Below are 27557 nucleotides of genomic sequence, written 5' to 3' on the forward strand. Positions count from 1 at the left end.
ATAGAGAGGAAAGGAGGGGGAGAGAAGAACAAGGAATAGAAATGAGGATGAAGGAAAAGAAAAGGGGATTCCACGCAGAAAAGGAAGTACAAGAGATATAAATGAGCAGGAAAGAGAAGGGAATAGAATGATATCCCCGCAACATGGCATCGTAAGGGAAGTAAGGGGATAGAACGATAAAAATGAGACCAAAAGAGAATAAGGGGATAGAGGAAGGGAATGGAAGGGGAGAAAAACAGAACAACCCTCTTTGGAGCCGTTTCATTAAAATACGAGGGTAAGAAAATGGGCTGAGGAAAAATGGACCCCAGTACAACGACAGGAGGGTGGAAAACCAATATATGTGATTAGAGGGACCCTCTCGACCAAGGAGGAGGAAGAGGAGAGGACCCAAGATGGAACGGACAGATGATAGGGTCGAGACAAAATAATGGCAGAACGCAGCATCCATGATGATGGGAAACCCCACACCGTGACATGAGCACCCGTGGGGACTTGGAGGGGCTCCACACCCTACAGGCCAACCATTAGATGAGATGCCCACCATTGGATTAGTCAGCAGCCAGATGATGATCAGTCGTCCTCCACTACACAACTGCAGTTTGCAAGAGCTCAATGTCAATGCAGATAATAGGCCTACTTTAGCACACCAACTGAGACAAAAAGCACCTTCAATCAGCTGATCGTGATCATACCTGCCTAGCATTGTTATGATCCTAGTTTGTATCTGGATGTTGCAATCCAGGTTCTACTGTGGGTCTGTGGGTGGTAGCCTACTATTACCACGAGTAGCGAGTACTAACAGTGAGACCAGAAGACAAAGTAGTAAAAGTTCTACTAATATGTATAGTACAGTGAACTAATAGTAGAGTATATTACAGAAGAACAGTATGTAAAGTACTTGGTATGTAAAGTGAAAATGTGATTCATTTCAAACTGCTCATCATCATCATCATCATCATTCCTCATTGCCTACGCACAAATCTGAAGCTCACCTAAGGACCATCCTTTCACAAAAAAATGTCAGCACTACTTATACTTAACTCCAATGCCTCCTACTCAATGCTGACAGTATGAAGTGAATTTCATATCTATGTAAAGTAAACCTGAGAAGAAACTAGCGTTCCAGTTCATAGTGAAGAGCTGGACTGGGACATCCACTAACACAATCATAAATTTAATATTCACATCGTACAGTAACTTACTTGTTATTTGTGGTGAAATAACAAACTGAATCAACTAACAGATAAAAGAGTTAAGGCTGGTTTTCATTAGTAGAGTTAGTGGTAGAGGTCCCTGGGCAAGTACTAACTATCTTGTGAACTCTCCCAATGAAAACGTTCATGGTAGAGTACTAGTTTTTAGTAGAGTAGAGTGGGATAGCACTCTACCACTTGCCTTCCCCCACAACCGCTTCTCACTCTACTCTACCACTACTATGCTAATGAAAACAGTCTCGAGCTAGAAGAGTAGAGAGTCTGTTCAGAGTAGAGTAGAGTTAGTTCTGTTCACTAGACAACACACTTTACCTACTATTCTCAATTGTAGTGAAAACAGTTACTCGACCAAGTAAGTAGAGTAGAGTTAGCTCGGTAGAGTTAGTATGCCAGTTACTCGACCGCTAACTCTATAAGTAAAAACCAGGTTTTACTGACAGCAGCTTCAAAAAAGTAAGGTTAAATTATAAGCACCTTGTTGCTTTCTTCAACTTCTGTGAAATATACAAAATACTGATAGGCCATAATAGCTATGTAGCTTTATTGTAAGTCTTAACTCATTGAATGAATCATGGTCAAGTTTACTATGATCATTTTTTACTTCCACTCACATCACTAACTAGGTAGCCTACTTATCTTGTAATTGAGATCTATCCCAAATAGTGAAAAAAATTTCCAATAAAAAAGCGAATTGAAAGTGAATATGTTCAATTTGAGTCTTCTCTATGCTGTGAGAATACAGAAAGAAGCAAATCTACACTTGATAACAGAATGCTCGATTAATAACGACCTAGAATGATCTAAATCTGAATATTTTCCATAATTGATTTTCAACAAAGCATTGAACGGATGATAATTTGTCCAATAATTTGACATAAAAGATGAAAGCAAATCACGTTCACGGTTCTCTGTCAACTGGAAATGTTCAAATCGTTTTGTGAAACAAAACACATTCCAGCTTTCAACTCCCACAGACCAATAAAAAAAATGAATAAATGAAACTGCTACTTGAAAGCTGCTTCATGGAAAAGCATCAATGAACATGATTACATTGAGAGCGTGTTACTTGAAAGCCATTCATATGGAAGAATTTTCCTGGCATGCTTCAATATGTTACGGGAAAGCGTCCAGTTACAGTGTTACACACATGCCATTCATGTTACTCGACTGAAATTCGCCTCTTTCAAAGCACTGGTTCTAATGAGAGCCAGGTTTCTAATTAGCAACGTTGCAATACAAGCTCTGGACGAATACGACAAGAGTGCAAAGGGCTGTCATGTGCAAGTCACAAGAGACAGTCACATCCCTTCACATTTCTACAACACAACAAATGTTGATTTACTTCCTACTCACTGATGAGTCCTCAATAAGTACAGTAGGCCTATTTCGCTATTCCATTAATAGTAGGCTACTATTATTAACTTTATAAAATATACTATTTGTCTTTGTTCAAGGGATACTTTCTAACTGATAAAGAGGAAGATTCAGAAATGTTAAATCTGTTCAACCATCTTGATCCAATGACATATTTGCAGTATTTGTCAAATCCGCACTATACAAAACAAGAAACTGACCTGGTCCTAAACAAATATTCTACTGAATGAATTGTAAATAGTCCAAATTAAGGTTCTACGTAAAGATTTATCTATTGACGAATGGAGAAAATAGCCTTAGCAACCTGAGGCGTGAAGCAGATACAACAGTAGTAGGCCTACATGATCACGTTTCACCAGTTTTTTTTTACTCAGAGACATGCTTTAACCAAACATTCAATTACAGTACCTATTAATAAATGTAGGTGAAGCTGATCTTGCCAATTATAAAGAACTCATAATTTTAATGAGAATCCTGCAAAAACAGACACTTTTCAACATTTTAATTTTTGTTCATTGTAGAGGATGGTGCTTGTTAAAAGGGCATTATTGCAAATTCAGGTTGACTTTGTTAATGGGAGAAATTATTATGTATATGGATGGATCTACTAGTTAAGATATGGAATTTTATTTCATATACTTCTACAAGAGCCTTACTTTGAAGCATACACAAGATTCCATTATGCTTATCCTATGGTATAACAACTCTACAATCAAAAATGTAAAACCTTCTACATAGTTAAGAATATGTAGATGTGGACATGCATATAAATTTTGTAGAATATGTAGAATGAATGACAAGTAATATTTTATCGATGAACCATTGGTTTATTGTTATTTATAAATAATTTATTCAATTATTGGTCAAACTCAGTCAAAGTTAGACCAATAGTACAAATTTGAACCTTTACCACATCCTAACTCTACCGGCCGGAAGGCACAAAAAAGCAATAAACAACCCTACTCCGTCGTACTTACGTTACCTGTCACAGAAAGAAAGCAGCCAACAATAATAATCATTCATAAATGGGCAATAGCTATAGAAGATCGTCTCATATGGTTACGGTTGACATGCACACGCACATACACATTAACCTGTGTGACAGTCCAAGATAACGGTCTAACTCCAAAATAAATCAAGTATCTACATACCCAGATACATAGTGATATGATTTTCCATCTAATAACAAAAGTGACATGATTTATCCCGAATATTACAAGATTTATATTTGATTTAAACCAAGTATACATACACAGATAAATTATTTTCCATATAAAAACAAATGCAATTTTACGCTGCTATACTGAAGTTCAGTAGAATATTGAAACTGGGTTCCATCAGTTGGAAATGACTAAAGTCATTGTCAGGTTCAGTAAAAATATTCTTCCCATGAGCTCTAATTGGGCTATTCCCACTCAGCCCGGCCGAGCGAGTATGAATAGTCCCATTAGAAGTAATGGGATTTCATATTTTCACTGAACCGGACACGGAATCTGATACTGATTTGTTGGGATGCAGCTTACAACACGACAGCAATTCAATAATGCAACTGTCGATTATGTACAACAAAATTAGAATTAGTTTCCAGCATCGAAAAATAACCCAAGCATTAGATTATTTTATTTGTCCTTTTAGTAATAATTTTAGACTACTAGAATAGCATTGTAAGAATTGTAATTTTTTAGACTGAATATACAGTCCGATCAAAATCCAGCCACTCCATGACTGATGTAATAAAATTATCTAAAATACTATATTCAAAATATACAGTACAGTATGATGTATTTCAATATATTCATAGCCGTTGTGAAGCTACTTCAGTTCAAAACACACCAAACTCAGCTGGAAACAGCCTTCAGCTGCAGCATTCAGAAAAACAGCCTGCCAACTACAAACATCCCATCCCACATTCACATGTGCAGTGAAGACTGAAGAGGTCTCAGTTTCTTTGTTACCCTGTGACAAAGCCATGCAAAAATGCCCGTTTCCACCCAACGATAGTATATAGCTATACTATATACTATTCTTGGTTTCCACAGGCAACTGAACAAAACCTGTCTCTAGATATAATTAATGAAAATGTCAATGGTAACACATTTCAATGTCTTGAAAGAATTCCTAACAACCTTCTTTCCATGAGTGCAAAGCAAGATAGGCCTAATAGGAATTTGTTGCATTAGGAGGGAGGCTTATATCCAAGTTCAACTTGTAATGATGTGATGTTTGATGTTACTAAAATGATGCAAACATGCAAAACCACAACGAAATAGATCAATGGAAACAATACAAATGAATAATGCAAAGTGAAATACCAAAATTTGTGAGCAGAGAGTCAATAACACATATATCACCCCATCAAAACTATTCTAAATTCTCCCTTTGTATTCTATTCTCTCTAGTTACGAGCCTCATAAGAGAAACGTTGCACCGAAAAAGTACTGATAAAAACAATATTTAAGGATTTCCTTAACTAACTACTTCTATATCTCGACCAACAAAACGGATTGAGGATACTGAAAATATTATTCACAAATAAATAACAATAATGAACTAGTAATAATATGATCAGATGAATACCTAATTTACTAAAAATTTAGGCAGGCGAATGGGTACTGGAACGGATGATGATAAGAAAATGTTCCAACAGTTAAAGGAGCACTCCGAACCATTGGGAAGTGTTTTCGTAGCTGGATCAGTCGTTTGGCCTCAAGCAGTCCTTCCACAGGGAGAACTGAAAGCAGGGCACTATCTAGCCTGAGCGATTAGATACGGCTGACTACTGGGGCTTTCACATTTCTATTGTTGCTTTGACTGTTCACTGTGTATTTATTTGTTTGTTTATTGAGTTGTACCATTAATGAAGATACTGTTTCTTATAGTTATTATTAAAGATACTTGTAACAATCATGTGTATCTGTTTGCACAGTGACAAATGATATCTAGTACTACTCCAAAGATTTGTTATGTATAAACGGCACAAATCTCATTGTCATCTTGCATTTCATAATCAATTTGTACTATTAATTTTTTTTCTGTTAGGGATGATCTACATGAACTCTATAGGCTTGTGATTGGTTACCGTATGATCAGAGGCAAATAAAAAAGGATAGAAGACCTTTGTCTTATACTCTTATGTGATGTGTGATTCACCAGTCAGTGATATGAGGTGAATAAAATCGTTGCATGTCGAGATAACACTAGATAATGTCCACTATTACATTTCCAGCATGTTCCAAACCTTTGACAAAGGATGTACAGGTATTTAAAATCCAGGACAAAGCTAATTCAGGTATTGAACTCATGTCATAAAGGGGTACAGTGTAAAGGTATTTGGAACCCATGACAAGGGTAATGCACAGCCACAGCATATTCCGGGACTTCTCTGGAATTACATACTACTTTGAGTGCAGCCTCCAGCATTATCCAGCCCTCCAGAGCAGCCCTGGAAATTCTATCGATTTTGGGTACAGACTAAAGAGACAAGCACAGCGAGGGAGCAAACCAACCAACCTCTGGTCTATCCGCTTTAAAATCAGCTCGGTGCCATCAGCTTTAAGCCAACTCCCCTCTCAACAATACTCTCCCCACCCCACCTCATCACAATCTCCCCTCTCTGTCTACACAGCCAGTCTTTAATAACTTTCGGAATTATTTCGGAATGCACTGCTTCCTTGATAACTGAAATTTCTGTCGTTATTGCAGTGGCACTGATGACAACACAGGATAGATTGGAGGATAAAATGCACGCTTTAGCCACTTTTCAGGGCTAGAAATAGATGAAAACAATAATTGCATTCAATAATGAATTGGATGGAAATGTAGTCCTTATTTCATACCATGTTATTTGGACTCAAATAAAAGAAATAGTTTACGATTCAAACGTTTTATTCCCCCCAAATCATTTCGAAGGTGTTTGTTTAAAAGAGTTATTTATTATATATACTTAAAATAACACAACAGACCATAAAAGCAAAACTCTTCAGAAAAAAATACTGGCAACAAATTTAAAATTAGTATTGAACTTGGCCACTTAAGAAACCGATATTTGGCAGATAACTCATATAGACGTACAAAACGTTGATAGTATTGAAGGTTCAAAATCACAATTGAAAATAACACAACAAATTAAGCAAGACAAAGCGTGTAATTAAATATATCAAATAATGAAGAAAAACTGCCGGTTTTAGATACAATCATAACCAATTCAAACCTAAGTAAGACAAAGTTCCAGTTTCAACGAAAAATGAAGTTACAAAATTGTCTACTGAATTGAAGCATAATAATCATCAGATCATAGATAATAACTAAGAATATTGGATAATAATTAATCCAAGAAGATGAAAGAAGCTTCAGCGGTTCGCTGAGAATCTCTCGGAGTGGCCTTGGACTTGAGCAAGGTCGCAACTCGCAATATAATAATGAATGTGCATCAACATACATAAATATATTCTGCTGCATTTCAATCAACCTTGAGCTACTTCTCGTCTATCGGCGAAGAAATTAGGACTAGTACTTTACTTCCTACTTGATCGATATAATTTTACAAATGATTTTTCCTTCAAATTATAGTAGCCTACAACTCTGTGATACATTTAATTATTTATTATACAACTGATTGAGTATAACTTCAAGTACATCATAACGTGAATGAAAGCCAAAATAAGCATATAAAATGTTTCGATAAAAATAGAGTCTACTACGTACGTTTGGAATTATATTTGATTATAAGGATTTCGTCATAAAAGCAAATTAGCTTTTGTACTGTATTTTATGATTTTTTATAATTCAGTGATTTTCTCTTATAGCGATACATTTCGATGCAACAAAAATTGAGGCTATAGAGGAGGATGAGAGGGTGATGAGGAGGAGGAGGAGGAGGAGGAGCAGGAGGATGAGGAGGAGGCTAATCTTGGTGATTGAAGAAAATAATGAGCAATGGAATGCTGAATATTTACTGAGTAAAGAGCAATATGGAATGGATGATATTTGTGAATAGAAATATGTTTTTAAATATCCAAACATGAAAATAAAACGTTGATGGATTGAAACATGGTTGGATTAAATATATAAATGAATAGATGAATATTCGAACATAGATGGAAATTCAACACAAAAGAAGTTTGAATTGAAAGTTTCCAAAAAAATAGAAAAAATTAAAAATGTTTAGAACGCAATCAACTTATTTTTCAAGATTCTCAATAATTTTAAAAATAAGTTATCTTAATAACTTATCTTTGAAATTTAGTTTTAGTTATCTTAATAATTTCTAATAATACTGGACTATCTACCTTCTCAATAGACAACGATTTCGTCTGGCTTCTATGTGATTTCAGACTCAAATCTGGAGTCATGATACCGACAGCATAGTATAATGTAATTATTTTCCCCTTCAATAATGTATGAAAAAACGAAAACTACGAATTATAGAGTTCAAAGCTGAGCAAGCGATCTATTATAGAGAGGACCGAAATAAATTGTTTTACTACGAATTACAGATGTTTTCTTCAAGGGACCCAGCTTCTACTACGAATTATAGAGAATTACGAATTATTGAGGTTCTACTGTGAATCATGCATATTATTGTCCTGAACCTGAATAAAATATTAAATTCGTAGGCCTAGTGGTGGTACAGTATAATTATGTTTTGGAATTTAAAAGTTGGAAAATAATGACTAAGAAGTTTAAGCCCACTCAAACTCAGTTTAGGCTTCATCCTTCATGCCTAAAATAAAACTATATAAAAATATGATCAGAAATTATTTTGCAATCATGAGAAGTAGTCAGTCGTCTATCGACACTTAATTAGGTACTGTACGGTAAGGATTCAAGTTGTAAAAATAGGCTGTAGCTGTATTATTTTTGCCACAAACCTGTATGGTTCTACGGTGAAGGGCCAATAAGCATAAAACTAAGATTTTGGGCGAGTTTCTACAAATAGTATAACCCAATTTCTAGTAATATCTTACTAATATAGTAAGATGCGGTAAAGCTGCGTTTACACCAAAGTTGTCAACAAAATGTTTATTTTTCCGTCGTAATAGATTCCATCAGATTGAACATAGCTTAGCATACACATGATGAACATATATGTGTTTGTCAAGTCCGTTCAAACTAATAGAATCTATAAGGACGGAAAAATAAACATTTTGTTGACAACTTTGGTGTAAACGCAGCTTTAGTACAGTACAGCGGCTACAATATCAAATATATGAGATGAGAACTTTTCAAAAATTTAAAACCCCAGCTAAAAAAGCAATATAAATTAATTCCTTAATACCAAAGAGGAAGAATATCATAAGACAGAAGATATCTCATGATAAAGAGCGTACATTTTCCAAAATTCACTGTTTGTTTAAGCCAATAATCAAAAAATAGTACGTTTTTTTCGTAAAGCTAAGTGACGCTGAAACGTCTCGATGTGACGTGTGTCATACTGTGCTTTCATACACTCTCTCCCGGCCAACACAGTAATAGTAGCCTATAATAGGCTTGAAGAAACAATAAAATTTGGAACATAAACGCCCTATACCATGGAATATCTACTTATGCTATATTTCATGTATTTTAATACGTTATGCTTATAAAACCCACTCGAGGTCTACATAGCACACACCTTGTGGTGTAAACTGTAAACGTTGAAATTTAAAAAAAAATTGTAAATAATAGGCTAAGTTTAATTTGCACTTGTCATGAAAAACTAATTTACTAGTTTTATTTTGCTACAAAAAATAATTTTCCCAATATTTGACACAAAATAGGGCTATTGATAAATCTGATAAATATAACTAATGATTTTCAACAGTATTAGTGATTGATATGATGCCTACATTTCTTATTGATAACATAATTCGATGCAAAAAGTAGCCTCAGCTATTTGTGGCGGCAATAGTATCATATTACTAGGCCTATCTTACATAGTAAAATAGCCTAGACGTTTTCTACAAGCAAAGAATATTCTAATTTTTGAATTCTCAGTTTTATAACAAAATGTAATATTTATGTCATTTTTTGGAAAAGTTTTATGTCTTATATGTGTTTATCAGATACTAAAGGTTTAAGAACAAAACTTTTTGATGAATTAAAATTGAATCAAAGTAAATTTTTCATGAAGAAATTTCAAAGGCAAGATTACGAATATATTCCAACCTCAAAATGAAAGTGTTATTGTGCATTACATTATGAGTGGATTTTGAACTCTCAATTTGAAGCTCAGATTTTGCAGGCCGGACACAGCAATGTCTCCCGTCTACATTATAGGTCAAAGAAGTTATTGATTCTTTAAATGTTTCTAATTTTTGTATCGGCCTATTAGTGGATATGCATATATTTAGTCTTATCAGTAGTATTTAATTTTTCATAGAGTAATCTATCCTACCTAATACCTATCCAAGGTAAGCCTTTACGCCTATACCATAGTTAAGTTAGGTTTTATAACCTAACAAAATTAAGAGAGAAATAATAACTTTGAGTTGGCGAGTTATGAGTTTTAGCCTGTTGCTATCATGTTCATAATGTTATAGCCTAGTAAAAGAGTGAATGAATAAATGATTTTTTAATAAAGTTGAGAACCTACAGGCCAGGAATACAACTTCTGCTAGAAATACTGTAATAATATACACGATGGTTTTTCGTTTATTGGACGATAGCTCCCTATAGACCTCGACTACTCTTTCCAACTCAGAGTTGCAGTCTTGCAGTACCGTTGCTGGTACTGTTCTGTTGAACCAACTAGAAGCCATGACCAAATTATTAGTCAGCAACTGGCATCAAATCAAAAATCAACTGAAAACAACATTACAAGCCAATGACCTTATAAAAGTGGAAACCTTGAATGTTTAGGCCAGCAAAGTGAATATTAACGAGGGGAGGAGGGTAAAGAACTTAGAGGAGGGTCAACTCCACTGAAGTTGAAGACTGCTGCACAGCAGGAGGGGAGCACAACAAAGTACAGCCATCTTTATTTTGAGTTTTATCAAGATTTAAAAATAACTTTGACTCTTTGGGAATGTATGATGAGACGATAGTTACTTACCGGTGTTCAATTGCACGTGGCCATTATTGGAATCAGTTACTAAAAGTTTATTTTAGTAAAAAAACGGAATTAATTTCAACACCGGGAACACATCAACACTCACTCTTGGCACAAAACACACGCACAGGCAACAACTCGATGATGGCGACTGGCTTCCTTCTTCCTTTCCACAGTGACGCTACAAACCAGTGCGCACCCACTATCTGCGCAAGTATGCTCCGCGCATGCGTACTAGCTAACCACCAATGAAATCTACTGTTACACTATTGACCCGTGTTCGTCAGCCAATAGAATTGCAGCTTACAATCCAGGTCTATTCGCCAACAAAGAAAGAGACGAGCCGACGCGATACGAGGTTATTTCTCCTGACTCCCTACTGTGAGCGTGGGGGGCCATTTTAATTCCCCTTTTTTCAACGTTATTAGTCTCTTCTCTTTGCTCTTTGCTTCTTCCTCCATTCGCACGCTCGTCGACAAAAATATGGTAGAGTACAGTGCTGGTGGAGGGGTGCTCCCTTCATATAAATTACCTCCTTCCTCACAACCAATCCAAGACTAAAGTGCATACAACATGACTGTACAGTCACTTCATTCTTCATCAATATTGTACTGAATTTCCTGTCCCATTTCTGCTCACAACTCACTCACTCTTTTTCTGTACCTAGTCTACTCTTTTTCATCCTCTGCGCATTCTCTCTTGCTTTAATTCATCCTCCATTACTCATTCACTCACTCTCTCTCTCTCTCTCTCTCTCTCTCTCCAGCACCAAAATACTCTCTGGAACACACTCAATAATATTATTCGTACTCTCATTATGAATCACATCACAATGTGATTGTGAGTAGACACACACTCACACTCCATTCACTCACTCCCTCCCTCCTTACTATTTATTTATCCATTCTGACCCAAATAATATTTTACGTACGGTATATTAATTAACAGAATGTGAAATCAAATATCAGCATAGCTGAGGTGGCTATGATATCAGTCATTTACTCTCTTCTTATAAATCTCTCTGCAACCCAATTGCTTTTACTCCACCACATTGTAGGCTATATACACTATTTCTCTTCACATATCTGATCAGACTTGTACAAACAATTTCGTTACATAATTTCCAATTATTTATGATATATTATGGATTATGGTACCTGACAGATCAACATAGGCCATAAAAATAATCAGAATGTAAAGAAAATTTGTAGACTAAAAAGAAACAAGTTTATCATGGCAATTATAAAGAAAAATGTTAAAGGAAGGAGTCATCAACAGGACCTATGAATGAACTAACTACTCACTGAATTTAAAACCTCATTAGTGATTATGATAAACAGCTTATGCCTGTTTTGAAGCGAAATTACATTCAATTGCATTCTAATCTGCATTTTTCCTATGCTTCACTATTGACCTTTGATCACCAGCCATTGGGATTACATCTTAAGCTGCGTACAGACTTTTGCGCATCTCATAAACATAGAAAGCAGAACATAATCACAGTAGCAAAATCACAGCAGCAGACAAACGGTGAATTTATAAAAAAATTACTGTGAAAAGACCATTTATCTGAAAAATTACACCATATGAATCCTAATAAAATCCAGATACTGTAGTGAGTGATTAGTGATGTTAGAATATGGTGATGCTATACTGAGAGAAGTGAGATAATCTTTTTACACATGGACTGATCATTATTTATGGTCTGCCACAGATTATAAATTCTATTAGTTTTAAAAAATTATAAGTATAGTTGTTTGTAATTACATCCACGCTAGTAGGCTGTAAAATAAAAGTTAAACATCATGATCCCAGTAGTAAGTTCGATTCACATTTCACATGACATTTATTCATGTACCTGGTACTTAGAGCAAAAAACGTGTACCCTTCTTAGTCTACGTGTGTATGATAGTCTCATCAGAAAGTTAGACAGTATAAAGTAATATTAGAGAAACATAATCCACATGTAATTTGTATTTCACGAAGTAGCCCACGCATCAAGGTACATCACGTACGTCTATCAAATTTAACCACTGATTCAAGACGTTTTCCCTCATTGGTACTCGTAACATTTGATCATGATTAAATCAAACAGACGTAAACAGGATAAAGAGTTTTGAACAGCTAACCGCATTATTGCTAGATTGACAATGACAAACTATTATTAAAAACGTACACTGAAATCAAGAATAGTGTATAGACTATAATACTATCTTTGTAGTTTGTACTGAAATGTGAACTGAGAAATGTGTGGAAAAGACGGAGTGATCAAGAAAGAGAGAACGATTGTGAGAGCCACATACCGTACTCATATTTTATCTCACTCTCGATACTCCACTATATACTGTAATGGCACGGAGAGAGAATGAGAGACTGAGAGAGCAATATAGACAACCAATTAATTGATCTATCTCAATCTGACCTTCATACTCTCTCACTCACCGACTCAGGACTCTTTCACACTCACTCTGTCAACTCTCGGCACTCATTTCCTCCTTGATGTGACGCGATTGGTTAGGAATTTATGTAGCACACACAGAGTGAGAAAGATGGAATGAGAGAGGAGTTTGAAAGAGAGAAGAGTAAGTGATAGCGGCTAGTACGTGGAAGAGTGAGTGAGAGAGAGTCCTGAGTTGGTGAGAGAGTTAGGTCAGAGTGAGAGATAAACTTATCTCACTCAACACTCTTCTTTTACTGCTTGGAGTGACGCGATTGGTGTACCAAAGAGTGAGAGAAAGAGAGAGCAGAAGTGACGTAGAGCGAAACAGTGTTGTTCAGAATTGGACACTCGGCACATCGACCGACCGTCCGTCCCCCTCCCAGAGCGCGCCCAATTTGCCGGTGATAATATAATTGGTAGGGTGGTCGGTGGCCCACTCACTAAAGACGCACAATCCTTGATCATCCAGAGGGGGGGAGGAGAAGGGGTAGCTGTGATGAAAAGAGGGGGCCTAGTTCACCGCGAGGGGGCTCTATCCCCACCACTGGGCCATCTGCTCTCAAGGCAAAATCAACGTCGTGGGGGGCGTATCCCAGGGCCCCCCTCATGCAGCCCCCCCTTGGTGGAAAAGTGCCTATGGAAAATCGGGAAATGAGTGGACCGGGAGGCGTATACAACTATTTGGGAGCCTTATGGGGTTGGATGATTGTAGGCTTGAAAACAAAGTATTTTATTCAAGGTATTCATAGCAGACAATATTCACCTGATAATACCATATAATATTGTCTTTTTTCGATAGAGTATGAGTAGAATTTATAACAATTGAACACCCGTTCAAACTCAAAGACCTGGTTGCACAACAAAAAACCGGTTACATTTTAACCGTGATTAATTTCACGAGAACCAATCAGAGAAGGCCTTTTTGATGAGACGGCTCCTCTGATTGGTTCTAGTGGAATTAATCACTATTAAAATTTTACCGGCTTTTGTGCAACCGGCACAGAGACAATAGAATGTAATTATTTATTTACATTCTATACTCTCTGTTAGCTTTGATTGTAGAATATGAAGGATTGAATGTAAATTGATATATAAATTGAATGTATAATGTATATTATGTGAATTGATGACTGTAAAGTACATAATCTCACTATAGATACAACACAGTTTTATCATAATCAATATACTCGTAAATCCCTTTCATCTCCATTACATCCTTCAGTGTTTCTTTGTTTGATTTGTGAAATGCGTTGAATATTGTTATAATACAGTATTAGTTACTTAAGCTCGGTTGCACAAAAGCCTGTTAAATTTTAATGCTGATTAAATCTACGATAACCAATCAGAGAAGGCTATTCTGGAAAGAAGGTTTCTCTGATATTTAGTTCTCGTGGAATTAATCACGGTTGATAATTAAGAACTTTTAGTTAGTTAACGCTCAGCATCTAATTTCAAGAGTTTGAAGTTATATTCACTATAGTAGAAGTTGGTGAATTGGATAAATCTTTCGGATATTGTAATATTATTACAATATAAATTGCCTACTGCATATTCTATTTCTCCGTCATTTGACCAATATCTTATAATCAATTATTAAAAAAGTTGTAATATAGGTTAATATTGTAAATATGGCGACAATGTGAAAGTACTTCCTCAAAAGAAATTTATAAGTCTGATGTCCCTGGAAACATTGTCACTAGCATTTTCAATGGAAAAAATAATAGATTACATTGCTAAATCTTCACAATATACTGTACTTTCATAATGGCCCTTCACTTTGATTTGAAATTTGTATTCATGAGCGAGGTCTACTGTTCGCAGAACTACTAGTATTATTATTTTGGAGCTTCCAGATGGCTGGATTGATCCGATATCCTCGACATTATTAGAATTACAGACGATTTCTTTCAAATCGACTTATTTTTGCCGCCATCTTGTTTTTTCATGATGACAATCATTTTTAAGATTGCCATCATGGATATTCTCTTTCTACGCATCATTATGAAGAGATTCCCATTCCCAAGTCTGTACCTTCAAGGAGTCATGAGTTACACGGTTTTCTAATTGTTGGAATTGCATTTGGTGGAAAAAGCGTGTTTTCCGCTGCAAACAGTACTTTTTCTACAACTGCGCGTAAAGAAAGAATTTACACACTCAATTCTCCTCCTAAAACAGCTTATTTCTGAGGAGAATCTACTTTTTCGCTCGCTAACCATCCGCACATGCGCAGTAGATTTACTTTACGCTCCCAAATCATTCGCCCATGCGCAGAAGTTTCTTTACGCTCCCTAATCAGCTGATTGTAAGCAGCTCGCCAAAAAGTCAGAATTTAACCTAAAAAGTCGGTAATTGTAACTCCGCCGATATTAGTAATTTAACAGGTTTGGGCAGTTGTAGAAAAAATTTTGTATGTAATTCGCGCGTAATGCTTCTTTATCACTCTTGCAAAATTATCACGCTCCGCTTCGCGTCGCGTGATAACTGTTTTGGCGAGCGATAAAGTCGCACATTACGCTCTTAATACATAAATAGCTATTTTACTCTTTTTTCCGATGACGCTCCAGCCGTAAAATACGGACTTACAGCCTCCAACCAGATGTCATTTTGAAGCTTTGGAAATATTCTACAACACTGTGCCAATAATACTAGTGTTCGTCTACTGTGAATAAATATACAGAATGAAAAGTATAATATTGTCCACGAAAAATGTAGGCCTATGTTTCAAGTTTTTGAAGTTTAATAATTAATAGAAAGAGGGGTAGAAATGAGATTATTCTCTCGAACATGATTGTTTGGTTCATTCTTAACACTTTGGTGATAAAACCAATCCGATAACAAGTGATATAAAAATTTCTGTCAATAATGACCGCCATCTTGTATTTTTCAATGATGAAAATTGAACAAATTTAGAAGAACATTTTTTGGGGGCTTTTGAAGATTATAACTGGAAAAATATACGTTTTAGTGGAAAATTTTATAAGTCATAAATTGTATAGGAAGATTTTAAAAATATTTTCGTCTAAAAAACGGTTGAATATCTTGTACGGTCATTGAAATACTAGCGATATAGCAAATCCCTGAAAATTTTGGCGGCCATCTTGTTTCCGAGGTGTTTGCCTGTGATTTCGACTTATCATCATCACGATCCTCATTATGCTAGACCTAACGAAGAAATTGAGACATCTTTCACGTTTGTTACTCAAAAATGACCACGGAGTGCCCTATTCACGACATTTGTGCCCGGACTAAACATCAAATGCTAATCTCCTTCAAGACATACTGGCAAGAGGACAGCCCGAGTTTAAAGCAGAGAAATTTCGAGAGACAATACTATGTTATTTTAGTTATTAATTACATGCGTTATTGAACGCAATCAATATTTAATTTAATAGTGCATAAAAATTGCATTCAATGAGGCATGCAATTTATAGTCTACACTGCAGCTGATTTTTTACCAAGTTACATTGAGATATTGCATGGCATGCGTCATGGCATGCAATTTATAATCAACTCGACAGCTGATTTATGATGAATAATTCTATAGTCTGATTTTTACTCTAATATTGGCGTATGAAGGAGGCTCCTTTATCCTTTTATATTATCCTTGAAATAAGAATTTTCCAAAAACCTTGTATATACGTCGACGCGCAATTTAAAAAGGAACATACATACCTGTCAAATTTCATGAAAATCTATTACCACGTTTCGCCATAAATGCGCAACATATGAACATATAAACATTTAAACATTAAGAGAAATGCCAAACCGTCGACTTGAATCTTAGATCTCACTTCACTCGGTCAATTATTTAAATTCTAAATTTACCAAATGATACCACCATATTGCCAGTTAAGAGTTCAAACCGAACTCCTAACCTAACCTTTAACCTACTTCTCCCTAACCCATTCTCACTATAATCCGCAACTTGTATGCAAGGATGTAGCTGACTGTATCCGCCTGCAACGAAAACTCGATGCCATGAGACTTGACGAACTATATTATATATACAGTAGTTTGTGTAAAATAAGTTGAGACTTGGCCCTCCATCCTCAGAGATTACAGAGTTGCCAAATTGTGTGAAATTACAGCTTTCTCAAATTTCCGATTCAACATCAGAATTGGATGTAGAATATCATCCCCGATATTCTAGTAGTACTGAAAAAGCTTCAGGGTTAAAAGATTAAAAGGAAATTCAACTTTTATGATAAAATTGGAAACATCGCGAAGCTTTGTTTTTCTTTTGAATATCACTTCTCTCAGAATCATGGGGCGTCGTAATGCGTAATAATTTAATATCAAATTAACGGGGAGAATGTCTCCTTTCTATTTATGTCTGGATTATTTTTATCCGACTCATAGTTATTTTTTAATTAATGATTATTCGTCAATGTCGAGACATTTTGAGCAGAAAACATGGTATTTTCGACATGATAGAACCTTTTTTGTTTCAAAAGATAAGTAAGTGGTAAAAGCGAGAAAGTTTCTCACAAATGATTTAAATTATTTTTGCAAATGTCCAAAGTAGTCGGAAGATCGTATTTTGGTCTCCAAGGAATTTTAAAGTAAGGAGAGCGGCTGCATGGTATGTATGCATTGTGCACAAAATTGTATGCTGAAGGCTGGCAATTTACAAGATATTTATTTTTCGCCACACTGCACAGAAAGCAGCTGTTTTCCAGTCCCTACGTAGATCTGGAAGACATTGTTTGCAGACGACTCTCGTCTGGCGTCAGAACAGGTTTCTTTCCGGCCTAGCCCGAAAAGAGTAACCTTTCCAGCCGCTAACATGGAACTGAAAAAGGTGATCAAAAAACAGCTGATCAAAAAACTTTTCATATTTGTGTTCATTATTCAATAATTATACAATAAACATTTATAATAATATGATCTTATTGTCATTTGAAAGAATAAAAAAGTATAAACTCAACCTCCAACATAATTGAACATCATCTTTTAGGTTATTTAGACAAATCAGAATAAAAAAAATAAGACTTGGACAATTTCCTGATATTCAGATTACCTCAGATTTGCTAGAGCTATCACCTTCCACTTCTGCTTTCGGAAGTGCTTACTAAACAACTATTCTCATATATATAATTATTATTTATTTTTGTGTGTGGCGAAAAATAGCGTTCGCACCACGGGCAAAAATGTTTTTCCGGCTCTCAATCTTTTCTAGTCCTCGGCCTACGGCCTCGGACTTGAAAACCGATTTCGAGCCGGAAAAATCTCATTTTCTGCTCTAGGTGCGAAATATACTATTACTGAATTATTTCAAACGCAAGCAGCTGATAGCCTCTAGAAAAGCTGTAATGAAATAATTAATTTTTCAATCGTTCTGTATTTATTTGTTTTTGTTGATCCCAGAGCTATTGATAGCATAATATGGTGACACACCATTCAGCCGCTATCCTTGACTTTGAAACTCCTGAGAGACCAAAATACGCTCTTCAGAGTACGTTTGACAACTGGAAAAATAATTTCAATTATTTGTGAGAAACTTTCTCGCTTTCACCACCTACTTATGTTTTGAAACAAAAAAGTTTCTAGCATGTCAAAAATTCCATGTTTTCTTCTCGAAATGTCTTGACATTGACGAATATTAATTAAAAAATAACTATAAGACGGATTAAAAATAATACAGACATCAATAGAAAGGAGACGTTCTCTCCGTTAATTTGTTATAAAATTATTATGCATTACGACGCCCCATGATTCTGAGAAAAGTGATATTCAAAAGAAAAACAAATCAATCACGGAGCTAGTGCTTCTGATATTCTGATGTCGTCTGGCTTGCAATCTTTTAAGCTGGGTGCTGTGAAGCCCGCAGATGTAAATAAAATTGTTGCTAAGCTCAGTAATTCCAAGTCTGAAGACATTTTTGGGCTATCTAATTTTGTGTTAAAGAAGATCATAGATGTTATCATTGAACCTTTGACGTATCTAATTAATAGAGCTATAAGTAGTGGTATCTTTACTGAATGTTTAAAAACACCACTGTAACCGTGCCTGTTTATAAAGAGAGTGAGAGAACAAATATCAGTAACTATGGACCGATTGCGCTTGTACCTGTTATATCCAAGGTATTGGAAAGTATTATAAAGATTAAAATTGAAGAGTACTTTGAGAAAAATAATTTTGTTTTCAGCAGCACAGTATGGCTTCAGACAAAAACTGAATACGGTTAAAGCTGTGCAAAATGTTTTTTCTTATATTATTAAGGGTTTTGAGAATAGGGAGGAGGTTAGTGCGCTGCTTTTAGACCTTAGTAAAGCTTTTGATATTGTGCCCCACATTGATCTAATTAAAAAGTTGCAATGCTATGGTATAAGGGGAAAAGAACTCGCTCTATTACAATCTTACCTCTCTGACAGATTTCAACTTGTTAAAATTGGTAAACAGCGATCCAGTTGTAAACAAGTTTTACAAGGGGTCCCCCAAGGCTCTGTTCTTGGCCCCATCATATTAATAGTATTCATAAATGATCTTCCAAAGTATGTCCAATTAAATCAGTGCTATATGCAGATGATACCACTCTGCTTAGCTCCAATATATCTCATAATATTAATTTCATAATAATGATCTAGGCCTATATGAGAGAAAGAGCTGACATATGGTTCTCTGCAAACGGGCTCTTTGTCAATGTGTACGTTCTGTGTAGAGTAAATTGTTCCAGTTCCAATCGTGAATTGTTCCATCACGTGACTAGTGCAAAATGTTCCCATGGAACGCCATTTCAAAATCGTTGGTTCAAGCTTTTGGCGCGCACATATAAAGTTGATTTACACTAAAATGTGTCGTTTACTAGCTGCGTGAATGAAGAAAGACTGTTTTACAAACCTACCGTCTAGAAAAGTGTAAATTTATTTTATTCCATTGCTCTCAAATTTTCTATCGAGAAAAATTCATTTAATGAATGGTTATCAAACATCATATTGTTGGTTATGTATTCTATGCTATGGTAAACAAACTATCAGCGTATGCGCAGAGAAGCAAGCAGACTACAATGATCGACCAATGAGAGCTCAGATAGTTGTAACCTGTTGGAACTGTACCAGGTCGGACAATTTACCACACTTCGACTGTGGGGCAGAAAGTTGGAGCTGGAACAGGATTCTGGAACAGAATCTGTCAAAATTCCTCCCATGGAACGTGGAACTTTTTACTTGGTAAATTGTGAATCAGACAATTTACCACATTCCATGTACACAGAACGGGGCCCGTTGGGCCAATGAGAGCAAAACTGAAACTATAACTTTTAGCTCTAGTGTGAAGTGTCAACAAAAGTCTGTTAAACTTCTGGGAATAAACCTTGATTCGAAACTTACTTGGAAAAGTCATACGGATGCACTTTGTACTCGATTATCTAGAGTTGCATTTCTATTAAGGAAGTTGAAATCTTGTACTAGCATTAGTCTCACCCTAAACGCATATTTCACACTGTTCCACTCTCACCTTCAATATGGTACATTGCTGGGGGAAATTCTAGTGGCGCAAAAGAGATGTTCCTGTGTCAAAAAAGAGCTTTGCCTGCTCTCTTAAATCTGGGCATGAAGGAGTCCTGTAAGCCTTTTATTCTTAGACAATGGAATATTGCCACTTCCATGTATTTACATTATGGATTGTTTAATATTTGTAAAGCAAAATTCTAATCTTTTCAATTTGAGGGGAAGCATTCATGAGCATAACACACGGACAGGTAGTCAGATTGATCTGGGGCGTGCTAGGCTTGCCAAAACACAAAAAATGTACTGATATATAGGAGTGAAAATTTTCAACAGGTTATCACTGGAAGTACGGAATTATTATCTTGATAGTTTTAAGAGAGCAATAAAAGGATAGTTGAAGAATAAAGCATTTATTCAATCGAGGAAATGCTGGTCTGTAATTGTTATCCATAGATAAAATATTCAAGTAGCCTATTTGTATTTTAATTTGTAATATTATAATATATATAACGTGTACTTGTATACAAAGTATCAATGCTACTGTATCATTATGAAGTGACTTTTGTCAATGCAATTATTTTGTTTGTGACAATAAAACATTCTTGATTCTTGAAATCTTCGCGATGTTTCCAATTTTATCAGAAAAGTTAAATTTCCTTTTAATCCTTCAACCCTGAAGCTTTTTTAGCACTACTAGGATATCGGGGATGATATTCTACATCTAATTCTGACGTTGAATTGGAAATTTGAGAGAGTTGCAATTTTACACAATTTGGCAACCCTGTAATTTCTTCGGATGGAGGGCCAAGTCTTAACTTATTTTACACAAACTATAAACGGCTCAACTTTCCACTTCTCTCAGTGTCTCAAGAAATTATGAAATAGGCACTTAAGGGGACTGAAGGTTCCTATCTAACACAATGTTAACATTGGTACACTTTTCTCATGAACCAGATGAGATAGACTCCTATTTTTTTTTTTAAATGAAAGGTGCATCCTTTTTACATATTTTGAATGTGTAACTTTTGATTTGGCAGACAGATAAATTTTTTATGATTTTTTAAAAAATATGTCATTTTTTGGTAAAAAAATTTTTAGAAAAAAATTTTTTTGTCAAAAAGTAATTGTAATTCAGAAAAGTTGTACATTCAAAATATGTAAAAAGGATATACCTTTCATTTAAAAAAAAAATAAGAGTCTATCTCATCTGGTTCATGAGAAAAGTGTACCTTTATGTTGAAAAATGTAGTTTTGAGAAAAACGCGTTTGAAAATTTTTTGAAACTGAAGCCTGATTCCACTCACCATTTCAATGTTGACCACTGCTGTATGAGGGTCCTGCTTGACTCTCCTGCTGCTCATACTCATCTTCTTGTCTTCTCCTTGTCAAACTTCTCTTCTGCCTTATCTTTTTTTCAATTTCCTGAATGGCCCTTTCACTATCCTTCACATGCGCTTGATCCAATTTCTTCATGGCTTCCAGAGTATTCCTCCCAGGATCCAGGTTCATTGTTTGGAAAGCAGCAATCTTACACATCTTTCCATCGTTGAACTTGAGGACGGCATTATAAATACCATACTGCAGTGTTTTTAGTGTTACAAAAGTTCTTTTTGGAATTATAGCCCATATTAGATTGTTCAAGCTCTCACACACATTTTGAGTTTTCCCTGACAAACACTTCTCCAGCAAACAGCTTTCAGTAAGACTTTTGAAAATTGGTTTAATTTCATCCATAATTATTTTCTGCAGGTGGAAATGCTTACTATGATCATATTCTTTCTCAGTGGCTACTGCTTCCTTATACTTGCACCATGAATCATCACACAGTTGGTGAAGGGGTTCATCATTGCTAGAGCGAACATGAAATAGCTTGCTACATCTGTTCACTAAAACATTTATAAAACATCGCCTATTGCTTGTAGCGATCTGATTCAAGTGGCATTGGAAAGAGGGAATTTCAAACTACAATATTAGACAAAAAACCGAAAATGACCACATTTTTCAATTTTTCTTCCTTCAGTCCCCTTAATCAACTGAGACGAAATGAGGCTTTCACTCTAATTTATAGAATATAAAGTACCTATGTGTAGAAAACACAGAGAAGAAAGGATTAGAATTCCTTCTACTTTGTGGTAGAAAAGGAGATGGAATAATTATGCAATTAGAGGAAAGAACGAGAACGAAGAACAAGGGATCTCACAAGCCAATCACAGACAAGAACAAGTTTGGAACAACGCTTACAAACTTCGAAGCTCCGCTTTCTCTCTTCTTATTGGTCAAATTCTTCTTGTCCATGTTCTTCCTATAAATGCCAGTATACATTCACATTGAGGTAACACTCCCACTACTGAAGCACCGTCTACTGACTTATCTCTTTAATGACATGGTGAATTTGAACGAGAAATAAGGGAATAATTAATGTGCTCACCTCTAAACTCTTCATCACATGTGTAGGAAAAAATTAATACATTTTTATATCCTATATTGATTTTAAAGTGTAGAAGAAAACAAAATAAAATTCAACTTCTTTATTCTAGCAGATCCTGAAGCTAAAAGTTGTGCATTATGCATATATGAGTAGAATAGAATTATAAATTTTTGGAATTATAAAATACGAAGTACAAATCATTATAGAGTACGGATGTACTAATAAAATTATTTCCCGAATACTGTAAGGTTTTTCAGGTTTAACAAAAATTACTTATCTATTTTTGTTCAACTTAAAGACTCAGTAATTTGGTTTTCATTGCTATAACGAAAAAAATCTGGTGTGGTACACTCACACAACTTTCCTTGCTCATTGAACTGTAAGCCCCATTCTCAAGCGAGAATAATTTAGGGGAATAACATAATGACGATTGGCGGCAACATATTTGAAACTACGATCAGACTTCTATATATGTGTATATAGGTATAATTGTTTTCAGATTACTTTTTCCTTTGTGTAAATTTATTGTGAAATTCGATGATTTTTTTAAAAGTCGTCAAAACAGCTGTTCTACGGATGAAATATCTCGACTATGTGTTCTTTTTATGAACTGCTCTACCTACCTACCTCATGCACGAGAACGAGGTTACAAAGTCCATTTCTCAAGGATGGGGTGGACCCCCCATTAGTTTCCCAGAAAGGAGACTCATGCCAGTTGATAGAGCTGATAAATAACTATACAGGGTATGAATTTGAAAAAAATTCGGTCAAGTCATTTTTGAGAAAATCGTGAAAAACATGGCTTTTTAGTAATTATCCGCCATTTTTCTCAAGAATTTTACGGAGCTCCTGCAGTTTTCCCAGGAATGAGAATCATGTCAATTGATAGGGCTTATAAATAGCTAGCTATCCATGGTAAAAATTTGAAGAAGATCGTTAGAGCCGTTTTCGAGAAAACCGTGAAAAACATGGTTTTTTAGTAATTATCCGCCATTTTGAATTCAATTTTATTGAATTTCTTATTGTCGAATCCTCATGGTATAAGGACCTTAAGTTTAAAATTTCAAGTCAATCGGTTGATTAGGAATGGAGTTATCGTGTTCAGACATACACCCATACACACATACACACACACACACACACACACACACACACACACACACACACACACACACACACACACACACCACACACACCACACACACACACACACCACACACACACACCACACACACACACACACACACACAACACACACACACACACACACACACACACACACACACACACACACATACACACACACACCCAAAAATCATGTTTTTGGACTGAGGTGACCTTGAAACGTATGGAAATCTTGAAATTGGGGTACCTTAATTTTTTTTTGGAAAGCAATACTTTCCTTACAATGGTAATAGGGCAAGGAAAGTAACAAGATGTGATAGATATTTAAAATATGGCATTGCGACAATGCTTAGAACAAAGAATATGAATGAAAATCAATAGTCCAATCACAAACAAGATCCATTTTGAAAACATGGTCATACAGACACACCTCGTCTAAGCTCCGCCTACACTTGCCTCTGATTGGTCGAGTTCCTTTCTGAATTTTTCCGATAGGTGTCAGATGGTACTGGCACAGAATAGGTAGTACTGGCACAGTATACATATACAGTATGGAAACTTGGTTAGTACTGGCACAGTATACATACAGTATGGAAACTTGGCTAGTACCCTGACGCAAAAATCCGCCATCTTGTTAGGAAGCGCCGCATTGTAATAGTATTGATCGTAGGTTCGGATCACTTTAATGATCCGGATCAATTGATCTCGTTCACTGCCACGAGCCAATCAGAAGACCAGGATTGGAACTTCCCAAGGTCACGTGACGTATCTAGTATTTGCGTCATGTAAAAAGCATTGGCTAGATAGGCGTTTGATTACAAGTTTCCATTCTGTACCTATTCTGTGGTACTGGGTCGGTGATAGTACCCACCGTCAAAAATATACTCTCTCCTGATACTTATTGCTTGTTACTTATACTTGTTAGCTCTGTTGTCAAGTTCATTAATTTCTGAATTTGGCCAATAAATAGCAGAAAGAACTCGTTAACTCATTTGTTTTGTTTACATTCAACTTTGCCTTATCAGTCTAGTCAGGAGTTGTGAAATATGCCAGTGATCACGCTTAGCTCGTCTACATCTTTGAACATCAGTAGGCCGACTTGTTTTGCTCGTTGTATACGACAGTAGAGACTTTCAGGCTCAAATCAATCGCCAAATAATAGAAAAATAAAACATTATTAAAAATTCGACTGAGTCACTGTCAATATTGTAGAACCGTTCCATAATTGAATAAAAACACTAATAAGTTGTCAAATTCTACACAGTTTTATTCGGTACACGACCATGGTTTCGTCAACTTGAAAATGTGACCGGTGTGGTCACGGAATCATGGTCGTGTACCGAATAAAACTGTGTAGAATTTGACAACATATTTGTGTTTCTATTCAATTATGAAACATTACTGTTGTTTGAAAAAAATTTACTCCGTAACCAAACTTTCTAGCTCTTGGAAATCTTGGGATTGTATAAATCTTAGTCTATTATATCTTGATTGGGTGAAGTAAAAATAATCTTTCTAACCATAGAAAGAGTTTTGTTTGCAATATATTACTGTATTTTAGGGTGGTGTTCATTTGAAACTGAAATGACGAAATGAGCATTCAAAGCATTCACCTTTCTTTCTATAAAATCCCTGAAGAACTTTGAGAAACGTTAAGAAAACTGGAAACCCGTCCATATTGAACAGGATTATATGATATCCTCTAATATGGGGTCATTTCACACCGCCGATTTAATGTTTAGCTCAACAAATAATAGATGAATTGAATAATAGAAAGCAAAAATAAATACTCTATCAGGTAAAAAGAAATTTACATGCAGTGTAGAAATCGTTACATGCAAATTTTTAATACTATCATAGCAAATAGAATCCAATTATAAACGTTAAGCTTTATTGATCTTCAACTTGTATCCTCTTTGCTACTCTACAAATGTCAGCTTCTCATCTGTTAACTGGAGTTTTGAACTATATTCACTCTATGCGGTCCCATTTACTTTAATTGCCGTTGTTTTGTAGTTTCCATTCAGGTATTCGTCAAGTAAATACTCTGAAGAAAACAACCTGTTATAGATTCAGATAAGGGATTTTCATTGATAAGAAACGAATTGGATATGTGGGGAAAAATACTAGAATAAAAAGTGTAGTAGAAAATTCCCAAATATTATTTACAGTTTTCTCTGTATGTATAATCTTCAAAGTTTAAATTGACAATATGACCAGTTTTCGGTATTGAAAATGAAATCTTTGAAGAATTGGTAAATTACTACCATCTTAATAATTAATCAAACTTAGGGAACTCCAGAATCAGAAGAGCTGGCTGGCGTTTATCCTAATAGTTTATTTGATGTTGTGATTTTGTAAATGAAATGAATAAATAGAATCTTCAAAACAGCCGTCTCAAAAGTTCATATCACTTACATATCTTCCTGTATAAATGTCCAAACATTGAATTAACTTGACAATTCATTAGTCAAAAAAACTACACTCACTATTATTTTGAAGACCCATCTTCCACTAATAGAGAAGAGAAAAGAAGCTATAGCGAGTGACTTGAAGCATTGGTTGAATAAGAAGCAGTAGCATAGGCTACTACTCATAATGAATGCTGTCAATCTGAAATGAAGCTCACTTTTGAGTATAGAAGAAGGTGCAAAGTAGCAATTTATTAGAGAGAGCAAGGTATCTCCCTGAATTGAGGGAGAGAATCAACCACTGGTAGTAAAGAGCTATTAACTGGAGAAACATAGGAGTGCACAGTAGTGGAAGATAATGATTACAGGATTGGAAAGGAGTGAGATGATTGGCAGTTAGCAAGGCTACTATAGAGAACACGCTACTCACTCCAGATGACTGCTCAAAACTTAAAACCAGTTATACCGCCACATCCTTTGTATTATTTCTGAACTCTGGTACTCTGTGGTTAATATCGTCTGATTCAGATTCAATACAATCTGTCAGCATTGGTTAGATGGGAAATTCCAGTTCTTTTCCAGTGCATTAACCAAACCTAACCTGTCTTTCATTCTTATTCTTCTCTCTTCCTTCAATTATCTACTATCTGTCTCTTTCTCTCAACATGGACATACGCTCCGCTGCTTGCATTTGGTTGGTCGACTACTTCTCCTCCTCCTCCTCCGTCAATTACTCCTTGTTATTATTATTCTAATTCTTTTTGAATCTCTCCTCGGTTCTATTGTTTTACATCCGTTCATCTTCGAATTATATTTTTTCAAGTTTATTTCATCATTCAATTTCTTTATATTTATATTTGTATAGATGTTAGTGTAATTGACCAAATAAGTAAAGACGAGAAAAATGAAATTGTTGAATTTGAAGAATTACTTTTTTATTAATGTTCAATCTTTTTATTCTCTCTTGCAAATCTAGCATATTCTCATTTAATTAAGAGCGATTACTATCTATATCTAAGTTTCTCACTCCATAATCATCTTGAGTGTTATTATCTCTGATCATTCTGCCTTAACTTCCATTAATT

General features: G+C 35.4%; 1 protein-coding gene across 4 annotated transcripts in view; it reads right to left on the reverse strand.

The window, feature by feature from the left end:
• The window catches only part of LOC111044428 (polyhomeotic-proximal chromatin protein-like), a 159129-nt gene that overhangs the window by 41348 nt on the left and 90224 nt on the right, over nt 1-27557 (reverse strand). Inside the window, exon 1 of one of the 4 annotated variants that reach the window (XM_039423312.1) lies at nt 10624-10781. The exons of 2 other annotated variants lie outside the window; for them this stretch is intronic. The gene's annotated coding sequence lies outside the window, so the exon portion shown is untranslated. Of the gene's footprint in view, nt 1-10623; nt 10782-27557 lie in introns of those variants that run through there. One more of the 4 variants, XM_039423314.1, reaches the window with a different exon arrangement.

This window comes from Nilaparvata lugens, chromosome 3 (genome assembly GCF_014356525.2).
Source record: "Nilaparvata lugens isolate BPH chromosome 3, ASM1435652v1, whole genome shotgun sequence".
Taxonomy (NCBI): domain Eukaryota; kingdom Metazoa; phylum Arthropoda; class Insecta; order Hemiptera; family Delphacidae; genus Nilaparvata; species Nilaparvata lugens.